This window comes from Vitis riparia, chromosome 19, assembly GCF_004353265.1.
Source record: "Vitis riparia cultivar Riparia Gloire de Montpellier isolate 1030 chromosome 19, EGFV_Vit.rip_1.0, whole genome shotgun sequence".
NCBI lineage: Eukaryota > Viridiplantae > Streptophyta > Magnoliopsida > Vitales > Vitaceae > Vitis > Vitis riparia.
In genome coordinates, this window is record NC_048449.1 from 20,405,724 (window position 1) to 20,418,462 (window position 12,739).

Consider the following 12,739-nt stretch of genomic DNA (forward strand, 5'->3'; position numbering starts at 1 on the left):
GGACTCCTCCTATTACTCTGCTCCCCGATGAGACCACTCGGTGAGCCTCTCTTATATCTTCAAACTCCAACAAAACCCTACCTCGTTCCAACTTGGCCAGCCCTAGCTTGCTTTTTAAGTCCCACGAGCTCGCCCAAAGCCTCCCCAGCCTCTCCATATTTTCTTCTTCCTTTTTGTTGGACTTCCAGCTCGCGACAAGGCAGTGTTCCAGCTTCTGTAAGTTTCCAGCCATCTCCTCCCTCGAGACCTTCATCTTGATCGCATTTGTGCCTTTCCAGTTGGTACACTTGACTACTTCTGCGTATGACTTCACCGGAGAGGTTTTTCCGCCGGCCCGAACTTCCTGTAAATCCATTCTTCTTCCAGCTAGCTTTTCCATTTGACAAATCATCTCCGCCATAACCGTCCATCCTCTTTTGTCCCTCCTACCTCTCGGTAAGAAGATGCAAAACCTTTTGCGTTCCAAGTCGACAACCCCCAACCTTAAAAAACCACCCGCTCTGTTGAAATCCCGAGCCAAGGTGAACCTCTTGCCTCTTTCTCTCCACTCCTTTTCCCATCTCCCTTCTTCTTCGTCACGAATACAATGGATTAACCCCTCCTTAAAAAACCCTAAACTTTCCAGCCCTAATCGAACCCATGTCGAGACCCCCCGCTTCTTCTCCACGATGAGGATCTAACGCCTTCCTTTCCTTTCGTCTAGGGCAAGCTCGAAAGTCTTAGATTCCACCGAGAAGCACCGCTTTCGACTCGCCTCGCCGGACTCCTCATCGTCGCCGTCGCACGCGCCTTCACTCTCCCTCACGCCCCCTCTCTCTCTCACTCCCTCTCTCTCTCTCTCTCCCATCATGCTTTGAGCATGTTCTGAGTGTTTTATTGCCAATTGATGTCCTTCTTTGTCTCTTAAAGTTATAATTTGTTTTCTTTGTTTTTTAAGTTTGAAAAACCAATAGAAAAAAGGAATAGTAATTTTCTTTTGATTCATGTATTTTTCATATTGTTTTCTTAATGCATTTCTAGTTTGAGGGGGAAATGATTGAAAATAAGCTCTTTTAGTACTATTATAAGGGGTAAAATAATATGATTTTATCCATTCTATATTAGGAGTAAAAGGAGTCTTTTTATAATTTTTCTTATGAATAATATTGACTTGATTTGGATACATATCAGAATGAGTAGGTGAAGCAGGAGGAGATTCTTATTGCTGATATATAGGAATAGGAATTTTTGGAGTAAAATCAACACCATTTAGACTAGGATTTGAAGTAGAAGGTCTTGCAGATATGAAATCTTGACTAAATGAATATCTAGAGGCTGGACTAAATTCTACTTGAATAGTACCATCTGTATGTTGTATAATTTTTGAAGTTGTTAAAGGTTTAATTGGTTTTGGAAGAGTTAAATCTTTTAATTCCCATTGACCTCCTTGAGTAATTTCATTCCATTTTAATTTTTTAGGAACAAAGGCTTGAGTATTATTAGGATTATATTGTAATAATAATGTTTCATCTTTGACAGATTGACATACGGCTCTAGGATTTAATTGGGTTGTCATGACTTTATAATATATCCTATAAATTATTGCTATAGTTTGAGCTTCTTCTACAAAATTCATATTTTTGGTTTTAATGTTTAAGGTTAGACTTGAAAGAATACTTGGGTCATTTATATTCATGGAAAAGTTTGGAAAATAATTAAAATAAACGGGACCATTGGCAAGGTTTGAATCAATCATGCTAAGGACAAAATCAGTAAATCTTGCTGACCTAGCGTCTCTTAAACAAACAAAAATAGAAATATCTAGACCTAGACGAAACAAAGGTTTTATTGCAACTTGAACTAATCCTATATGAATATAGTTAAATTTCTTCCTATGATGATTAATAGAGTTTTGACTCAATAATTGAAGACTTTCTAAATTTTGATTAAGAGATATAGTTTTTTCTTCAGTTTTTATTGAATAATTTTGACTAATTTCAAAATTTCCTTGTTGATATATTGTATTAATTTTCATGTGAGGAATTGACCAATTATTTAATTGATTTTCTGTTTGTGCTACATTTATTTCCTGACTATTGACAATATCTTGTGCAGGTAATGTATGTGCAGAATTAACTGATGAAGTTGCAGAACTATTATTAGACCTAAGAGATCTGGAAGAACTATTTCTACTTAATCTCCTAATAATATTACTCATTGTCACAGAAAATAATCACAATTTTATCCTTAATCAATTCAGATAATTTCCTGAACAGGGACCACCACAAGCGGATCAACACGGAACTTATGCTCCTTCTGCCCTTAAACACCGCTTATCACAGGCTAACCAACCGTTCACAAGAAATTCAACCCGAACTAAGTCAGGACGAAATCTGCGATTAATTACTGTTCAAACTCGTAACATATTTTCTTTGATTGGCTTTGAGAAGGATGAGATGTTGAGTAGGGTAAACTCCTCCATCATTTGACCATTCAGGAGGTTTACTTTCTATGATGAGTTCAACTGCTTTAAAATCTCTGATGAAAACATTTAAAACACAAACTGCTAATTTTCTTCCAAATCCATCGGTTTATATAAGAGTTGTCAAAATACGTAAGTAATTCTCATGTGATCTTTTACCAAAAGAAATTCATATAATCACCCGTCTAAATTTGACAGTCAATTATTCATTAAATATTATGTACGTTTGATGACAAACATGTCGTAATTACCACTACAAAAACACCAAAAGAAGGAGCTTAGTATTACTTTTTATAAAATTATGTACACAATATATTAGTAAAGTAATCTAACAAAGTGTATGATAAGTATAAGCATTAATTGAACCAACTAAAGCATCATAAATTCATATTTAAAAAATACAAATAACAAAGTATAAGTTTGGATCTTTTATTTATTATTTTTTAAGAGAAAACAAAATAAAAAATAAACTCTTAAATGAATCATTTTTTAAAGAAAAACAAGTTTAAGAAAATCGAGTCTAAATCCAAAGTCAAGTTTAAGAACTAAGATGATTAATCAATAAATTATGGATACTAAGGAAAGTACAATACAAGTAAACATATAATATGACATAAGGTCAAAAATAAATTATAAGAATATGCCAAAAAAAATACAAGATAAATGCATAAAATGATTTATTAGAAAAAAAAATTATTATTCCAAATATCATAATACGATTTTAAGAAATTTTGAAACAATTTATTTACATTAAAAGAAAAGATTCAATTTTATGACTCAAATTGGAATAGAGAGCTTCCATTTATTTATGAAAATATTTAATTTTATTCACTTTCAAATTTATTTTCAAATGTTCTTTCTTATTTCTACTAAAAAAATTTATTAAATATAATTTTACAAAAAAAAAAAAAAAGTTCAATTTCACTTTATTTACAAGAAATGGTTTTTGTTTACTATTAAAAAAGAATGGATTTACCAATTTTATTTTCATGAAAATATTTGGATTTCAAATTTTATTTATGAAGGTGAATCTTTACAAAATTATTAAAAGAATTTTCTATTCCAAAACTTTTGTTTTTTCTTTTACAACATCTATTTCCAATCCAAGTGATTTTTTCAAATTACTTACAAAAATATTTTCAACTCAATTTTTATTTTTGAAGATAAAGACTTTATCATTTTATTTAGGAGGATTTTATAATTTTTCTTAAAAAATATTTTTGCAATATTTATTTAAAAAGAGGATTTTGCAATTTAATCTTAAAACACTATAGATTTTTATTTTAAATGAGTGGTTCTCCTCTCTCCCTGATACAACTTTCTCAAACCTTCCATTCTCTTCAAAATCTGGCCCTCCACGTGGTGAATATCTACGGCTTGACAAAAGTTTCATGATAAAATAAAATATAAAAAAAAGGTTCAAAGTAAATGAAATACAAGAAACCAAGCCCAAAATAAATAGTAAACAAAGCCCAATCCAATCAAATCCAAGTAAACAGGCCCGAGTCAACATGCAAACCAGCCCAAGTCTGAACCATGGTTACTGTACAGATCAAGGAGGCTTACCCGTGTCTTTGAAACCCAAGGTTGATGAAGTGAGATGGCGGCATGTGGATGGTGGGCGTGCTGGATTTGGTCGGGCACTAAGGGTAGTGACGTCGAAGATGCATGATGATGGACAGAAAGCATCGCGATCCTGAGTGGATGAGCAGCGTTGCAGTGGCGCATCGTGAGGATTCGACAATCACCGATCGACTGTGGTGATGGCTACCAAAGTGGAAGAAGGATGATCCAGAAATGAAATGGTGGAGTTGGGGATGCTGATGGTGGCCGACGGTGCTGCGAGCACGGGGAAATAATGGGGTATGGTGCATTGTGGTTGCATCTCCGGCTATTAGAGAGAAACTACAAATATGGTGAGACGGGTGAGGAGAGTGGATGTTGTGCGGGCTATGACATGCTGGGAAGGAGTGTGGTGGCGGTGGAATGAAGGTGATGGGGTGGGTACGGTGTAGATTTGGCGTGAGGAAAGCAGGAGAGAGAGAATGGGAGGGAAGGGAAAGCGAGATGAGTGATGGGAAAGGTGGGGTCAGAATTTCGGGTAGGTAGTGGGCTGTAAAACCTGTTTTTGTTTTTGTTTTCGTTTTTGTTTTTTTGTTTTTGTTGTTTTTTGTCTACAAAAGGTAGATCATACTTTTTCTTTATAGTTTAGACCGAGAAGAATTATTCCTAATATCATTGACATGGCATAAAGCAATTTTTGATAGTGTGTCTTGTACATAAGAAGAATCAACATTTTATTTCTTTTCTCCTTTATTCCTTCTCATGTTTGAATAACTTAAACGATGATGAGAATGTAATCAAAATTGATTTCAATATAAATAAAATTTCACTTATAAGCAAGATTTTAATTCATAGCAATTAGGAGGTATTTTGATTTTGTAGTAGAAGTTATTTTTAAAAGATTTTTCAAAATTAAAAAACTAAAGACCCTTTTTAGATAAGTTGTTTTTAAAAATAATTTTTTATTTTGATTTTGTAAAAAACACAAATTGTAAATTCAATATATATAATGTAAACTAAATTTAATTAACGTCTTATTTAAAATTAAAATAATTTGTTAATTAAAATGAAAATAAAAAATTATTTCAAATGATGTACAATGTGATTTTTTTTTAAATAAAAATAAAATATTATTTTAAATCATATGTCTTGAGGTTATGGATAATTTTTTTTTTCATTTTCATATTTTTACTTAATATTAAAATGGAAACAAACTATCATTCCCACCTTACTATCGTATATGCATCTAAACACAATAATTAGAATAATCAAGTTCATTTTTAAACGGGAATAGGAATGAAAACAAAATATTTATTCTCATTTTTCATTCCTGCATATCAAACATGTGCTAAGTGGTGCATGCTTATGACCAAATCCAAAATAGTTCTTTTTTTTTTTTCCAATAATTTATTGATAACCAAATGAGAAAATAGGGGAATTGCATAACCCTTAATGTAGCCCCTAAAGTTTTATTGCACGAAAGAGACATATTAGCTCATTTTTTGCTAGAAACTAAAATATCATATCTTATACTTGTCTCCAATTTAATCAACCTAATAGAAAAGTATGAACAATCTAATTATTCCATGGTCCAACAAAATAAAAAATAAAAAATCATCATATCAGGTACTATTCAAATCACTATTAAGATAGTGACTAAATAGTAAAAGCACTATTCAAATAGTGACTAATAGTAAAAATCAATGTGGGAAGAGAAAATTTCATTTCCTACCTAAAAACGTTATTTACTTATGTCAGAAGACTTCATGCACATCAGGAGAAATTGGTTCAATCAGAGTTCTAGTTGTCCCAGCACTTTATGATGGATTTCAAAATTTCTAAGCACACGAATTTCAATCGATTTCAAGTCCGACATTTTTTTTCTATAAATAGAGGCTTAGAATTCATCACAAGAGAAAGGCATAAAAGCGAGCAACCAAGAGTTAGAAAGTGTTCTCCAAAATTCTCTTCTTAGTTTTTGTAATATCTCATTTCAAAAATCTCTTCCTTTGTATTCATCTGTTGTCAACAAACCAATCTATAATCAAAACTCTCTTGCAATCAATGTATAATTTTCAATACAAAAATTTTATTCAAATATCAATTTCTTTGTTCTTATGTTCAATTTTTTGCTATAAATTAGATAGAATTAGACATTAAATATAATTTTCTAAACAAGTACCACCACAAGCATATTAACATGAGACTTACGTTTCTTCTGCCCTTAAACACCACTATCTAGGCTCACCAAGCCGTTCACAAGAAATTCAATTCGAACTAAGTCAGAACTAAATTAGTCCTTAAAAACTATTTTCAATTTGTAATACCACTATTCACACCCAAGATATTAAACAGTTCATGCACACAAAAGATTAATTTTGTCTATAAACTTAAGTAGAAAAACATAAATATTTAATGTCTAATTCTGTCTAATTTATAGCAAAAAATTGAACATAAGAATAAAGAAATTGATCTCAAAATAAAACTTTTGTATTGAAAATTATACCTTGATTACAAAAGAGTTTTGATTACAGACTGGCTTGTTGATAGCAGATTAATACAAAGGAATAGATTTTTGAAAGAAAAGAATACAAAAGTTAAGAAGAGAATTTTGGAGAACACTTTCTAACTCTTGGTCGCTCGCTCTTGTGCCTCTGTCTTGTGATGAACTTTGAGCCTCTATTTATAGGAAAAATGTCAGACTTGAAATCGGTTGAAATCCATGTGCTTGAAAATTTTGAAATCCATCATAAAGTGTTGGAACAGCTAGAACTGTGATTAAACCAATTTCTCTTAATGTGCATGAAGTCTTCTGATAAAAGGAGACAATGTCTTTAGGTAGAAAATGAAATTTTCTTTTCCTAAGTTGATTTTTACTATTAGTCAGTATTTGGATAGTGTTTTTATTATTCAAATAGTGATTTGAATAGTATCTTACATGATTATTATTATTATTATTATTTTGCTTGATAATTACAAGAAGACAAATATACAGTTGTGTAAAAGATTTTTGAAATCTTTTATTTAGATTAACCCATAAGTCCACTATATAGGATGAACTCGAGGTCTACATATGAATCATCTAATAAAGTTGTGTATTCAATTTCTTCATTCTCTTGATTATCACCAAATTGTTGGAGAGTTTGCATAAGTCATTGACGATATTGTTATAAATCTGTAGCAGTTGCTAATGAAGCTTGACATTTGCTTTTCAGAGTTAGGAATTCTGCTTGAGTTGACCCTTGAGAATAACTTGCTGAATATTTTGAATTTGAAGATTCTAGTTTTGAAATTATTTGCAAAATCTTTTGTTGACATGCGAACTCTTGATTGAATTTGTCTCATCATTTGACACTAAATTCTCTGGAGAGAGATAATGGAAAAGAAGAATGTTGTTCTTTCTTCTTGATAATATTCCATGTAAGAATACATGGAATTCTTAATCTAGAACAAAATGTCAGGAGTCTCGGTTGAGTGATAGACTGAGATGAACTTTTGCTCTTATAGAAGTTGATTTTTTCTTGAATTCTAAGAGGAAATATGGAGTAAAGTAGACTAAAGAAAGTCCACCATTTTTGAAACCAAGCTGGAAATTGGGCATTGCAACCTCTTGAAAATTGAATAAATCATGAATGCTAATAACTTTGTAGATAGAACATGTTATACTAGACATTCATGTAGTCTATGTAGTTGTAACTCATGGGATGGAAAGGTTGACTAAAAGCCTTGCAAGTAAAGGGCTTTTGATTCTAATCAGTCAAGATCATGACTCTAAGAATTTGACATTTGGAGAATGCAATCCTCTAAGGATTGTTTTTATCAGTATTATGAGTAATTTCGACTGAATCAATATCAACTAAATTAAACTCATAAAATTGACGAGTTTTCAAATGATCATTTGAATTAAAATTGACTCCTTGAGGAAAGATGTAAGGAAGGATTTTAGGAACTTCTTCAAAATTGAACTTAGGTTCAATGAAAGCAATTGTTAATGTTTTAGGTTTTCTGACATATTGACTAGTTGAAAAAAAAATGAGAAAGTAGTGTTGAAATAGTACTAGGGCTTAGAGGTTGATTTAGAAGCTTGAATGAAGCTTTTTGAATGTTGAAGAGGAGGAAAATCTAGACTCAGGACTTGAAAGGGATTTGATGTTTGTATTGGAAAATTAGGACGAATATTTGGAAAATTTGAAATCATCTTGTAGGACCTCATGCGCTACCAACTCTCCTAAAAGCAATTGCTATTAGGAAATGCGCATACCCTAGCCTTATAGTGCATTCACCCAAGCGCCCACGGCGAACACAAGGGGAGTTAATGGACGCGGTCAACCTTCTGATCTGCCAACAATCTCCCCCTAGTGACACCCCTGGGGTTCGAACCCGTGACCTCGGCTCTAATACCACTTGTAGGACCTCAAGCGCTACCAACTCTCCCAAAAGCAATTGCTATTAGGAAATGCGCATACCCTAGCCTTATAGTGCATTCACCCAAGCGCCCACGACGAATACAAGGGGAGTTGATGGACGCGGCCAACCCTCCAATCTGCTAACACATCTCATATGAAGCTTTGGTTTTCTTAGATGATGAAGGAAGTTAGGGCCTAACGAGAGTACCCATTAGGATCAAGGAGGATCATTATCCTGTAAAAACTCTCGAGTAAGGAAGTCAAGAAGGGAATTCAACTCTCATTTGATAAATTCAATTTCAAAATCAAAATTTGAAAATAAAGTTTGCCATCTTGCAAAAATTTGTTTTGAAACTAGATTTTTAACATCTTTTTGTAAAATGTCTTTTGCAACTTTGCAATCAATTTTTAAAAGAAATTTTTTGTTTATCAAATCACTTTGAAATAAATAAAACTATTAATAAAACTTCTTTTTTGACAGTCGAATAGTTTATTTGAGCGTCCAACCAAATCCCAGAATGATATATAACTATATGCACTTGATTGTTATATTCTTGCTTTAATATGCCTCAATAGCCTAAATTAGATGCATCTGATTCTACAATGAGTAATGCATTGGGATGAGAAATGTTAATGCATGGTAAATGTTTGATTCTTTGTTTTTACTAAATTAGCATGATTCTCAGTCCATGCAGATGCATTTTTTCCTAATTCTTTTATATAAAGGTTCACAAATGATTCTCAAATATTTGAAATAATCAGAAACATAATTTAAATGGCCTGGAAATCTTTGCAATTGTTTTTTGTCTTTTATTTCATAAGGAAACTTGTTAGTAAATTCTATTGACCTTTGAATCGGTCTTGTTTTACCTTGATAAATTTCATGTCTTAAAAATCTTATCTTTGTTTGAAACAATTTCATTTTTGGAGTGAAACATGCCATTCCATTTGTTTTAATTACTTTGAAAAACTTTTTTAAATGAACAAAATGTTTTTCTAATGAATCAAAAAATACTAGAACATCATTAATATACATAATAATGAATTGAAAATGAAAGTTAAAAATGTCATTCATAATATTTTGAAATTCAAAAGAGACATTTTTTAGATCAAAAGGCATGACATTTCATTCATAATGACAAAAAGGGACTGTAAAAGCAGTTTTGTATTTATCTTCTTTTTTAATTTGAACTTGTCAAAATCTTGATTTCATATCAAATTTTGAATAAATTACAACACTATGAAGTCTTTTGAGTAAATATTGCTTATTAGGAATATAGTATCTTGTCCATTATAATACTTTATTTAAATGTTTATAATTAATGACTAATCTGAGTGCACCTCTTTCTAGTTCAGCAGCATTTTGAACATAAAAAACGGTACAACTCCAAGAAGATTTTTAGGGTTTGATTAATTTTTCCTTTACTAATAAATCAATTTCTTGTTTACAGTATTCTATAAGTTTTTCATTCATTTGAATAGGTTTAGCTTTAGTGGGAATTCTAGACTCATCAAAATTTTGAATATAAGGTAAACTTATTTCATGTTTCTTTTTGGACCAAAAAACATTTAGAAGATTAAAACAAATTTCTTTTTGAAAAAGATCTTGAATTTCTTTTATTCTCTTTTGAACTTTATCTTTTAGAAGTTGTTCTTCTACTTTCTTATATTGAATTTCTTTTGATAGAAAATTGATATGAGCTTGTTTTCTTTGAATTAAATTTATCCTTTTATTTATTGAATCACTTTATACTTGATGTATTTCCTTTTTAGTTAATTGATATATAAAGGGGGGAAATATGACGTTTCCTAATATTGTAGTTTTGACACCTTCATCAGTTACTTGAAATGGGTAAAGTAATGTAATAAAAGGAGTTCCTAAGATTAAACGTTCGATTATGTTTTGTACTAACACAAATTGAGTTCTAAAACAATAATTATCTAGAAATATATGAATATTTTGAAGTTTGTGTTCTATGTTTAATTTTCCTTTATTTGCAGCAAAAAGTTCTTATCCTGTTTTTTCATAATATTTTGTAGGGATTAATCATTCTTAAATACAATTCACATCAATCCCTCAGTCTATTAATGCTGCCATTTCTACTTCAAAATCTTCAATTATGACTTTTACATTTGCATGCCATCTTTGAAAATCTATTTTTGATATTGTATTTATAAATGATTCTATGAGAGTTTGTTTATCAAGTATTATTATTCCTGGATCTTGATTATCAGATGTTTCAACAAAATTTTATTGTTTGTATTGTATTATATTTCTAATTTGTTCATTTTCTTGTTTTAATTTATCTATTTGCTTTTTTATTTTTTGTATTTCTTATTTCAAATCTTCAATAGTTATAGGTTTCTAATATTTTTTAATCTATTAAAAATTTAATCTATGGAGTATTGTGAAAGTCTAATTTCTTGAGTTTTATTTGAATTTTCCATGAGAATTAAATTTTTTAAGTTTTGTAAATAATTTCTTTGTGTTTCCTCATAATCTATTTTTTCTATATGACATCAAAAAATACTTGTTTATCTACTTTTGAAGATCTTACATTTATTGTTTTAATTTGGTTTTTTTTCTTTATTATTATTTTTTTTGTACTTCACTAATTTAACTTCTTGTTTTTTCTATCTTTGATGTTGATCTCCAATTTAATCAACCTAATAGAAAGCATGAACAATCTAATTATTCCATAGTCCAACAAAATATAACAAGTGATTTTTCTCACAATAAATCATAGAAAACAAAAGAAGATATTGTAAAATGATTTTTTTAATATAATAATTTGGTCATATCAACTTTTTAAAAAATGTGAAAAAATGTCATTATAAAAAATAATGTGTACAAACTAGAAAAATAACAAATTTTATCGCATGTTGATTAATTGAAAATATCTTCGAATAATCGAACACAAAATGCATTATCTCTCTCAATTGATTGAAAAAAGAAAACATGTAAAAAAAATAAAATTGGATTAGAGGCGTAAAGTTTTGAGAAAAGAAAAACAAAATGAGAATATAAATCTTACTAAAATGGAATTTAGATTTGATTTTATGAAATTGAAACTACTAAAATTGCAATCAATTTGTAGTTAGGTTTAGGATTTCAAGATAAAGAAAAACGATGGTAATTGTTATTTATAAGAAGACAAAGAAGTGCTTTAGATAAAGAAATAACTAGTATACTTCTAGTGTGTAGTATTAAACATATTTTTAGTGAAAGTGTTTTTAGAAGAATCACTTCTAAAAGTGTTTTTTCAGGAAACATAGAAAGGTAGAATTGATAGAGATTTCTTATTCAATTTATCTTTGAAGTTAAATACCTCATTCAATAATTGTTTTTGATCCAATTCATAGGAATCAATAGAAAAGACAAATCTCTTATGATACACCATACCAACATTAGTTATTGATAGAGTGAATCAATCTACCATTTCTTGAAATTTCTCTTATAATTGAAAATTGTAGTGTAACGTGTGCCCTATTGCCCTCATGGAATGGATGAATTAAATCATAAAATGGATTTTTGTTTAAGAATGAAATCTTATTGGAACTATCCATATCCGATTCATCATTCAAAACCATATCACATCGTGAATATGATGAAATAGGATGAATTGAGACAAAAAGTGAATTTTCAATAGTACAAGTGATTTTTTAGATTTTGTTTCCTAACTTTTTGCCATACACCTTTTTTTTTTTCAAAAACACTTTTTAAGTTAAAAACACTTTCTAAAATCATTATCAATCAAATGTTTATAATTTTAAAACAAAATGAAAAGATGTTTGTGTTAGATATTTTGGCAATTATGGGCCTACAACACAATGTACATTAAGCTATTTTATCTATGAGCTTAATTAAATGTAATCAATTAAGTTAACGATGAGCCTTTAAAACATCTATATATATATATATATATATGGATTGTATGAGCTTTGTAATATATAAAGACTAATTTTATTTTATTTATTAATGATGGACCAATAAATAAAATAAAATAATAAGGGGTATAAATAGTGTTATGGTCCCCAATAGAAAATAGAAAAATTGTTTATTATTATTCACGTCCCATCAATGAGTGATTTTAAGGGACGATCAGATTCTATAATCATTATTTGTCTTTTCCCAACAAATTATAGAATAAATAGATTAGTAAAATGTTTCTTCTATAAATGTTATAAGTAATTTTTCAACTTTTTAAAAATATTTTTTAAATTTTGTTCAATAATTAGTTTTTATTGAAAAATATTTTTTATAAAAGTATTTTTTAAAAACACTACCAATAACACGGATAGAAAATAT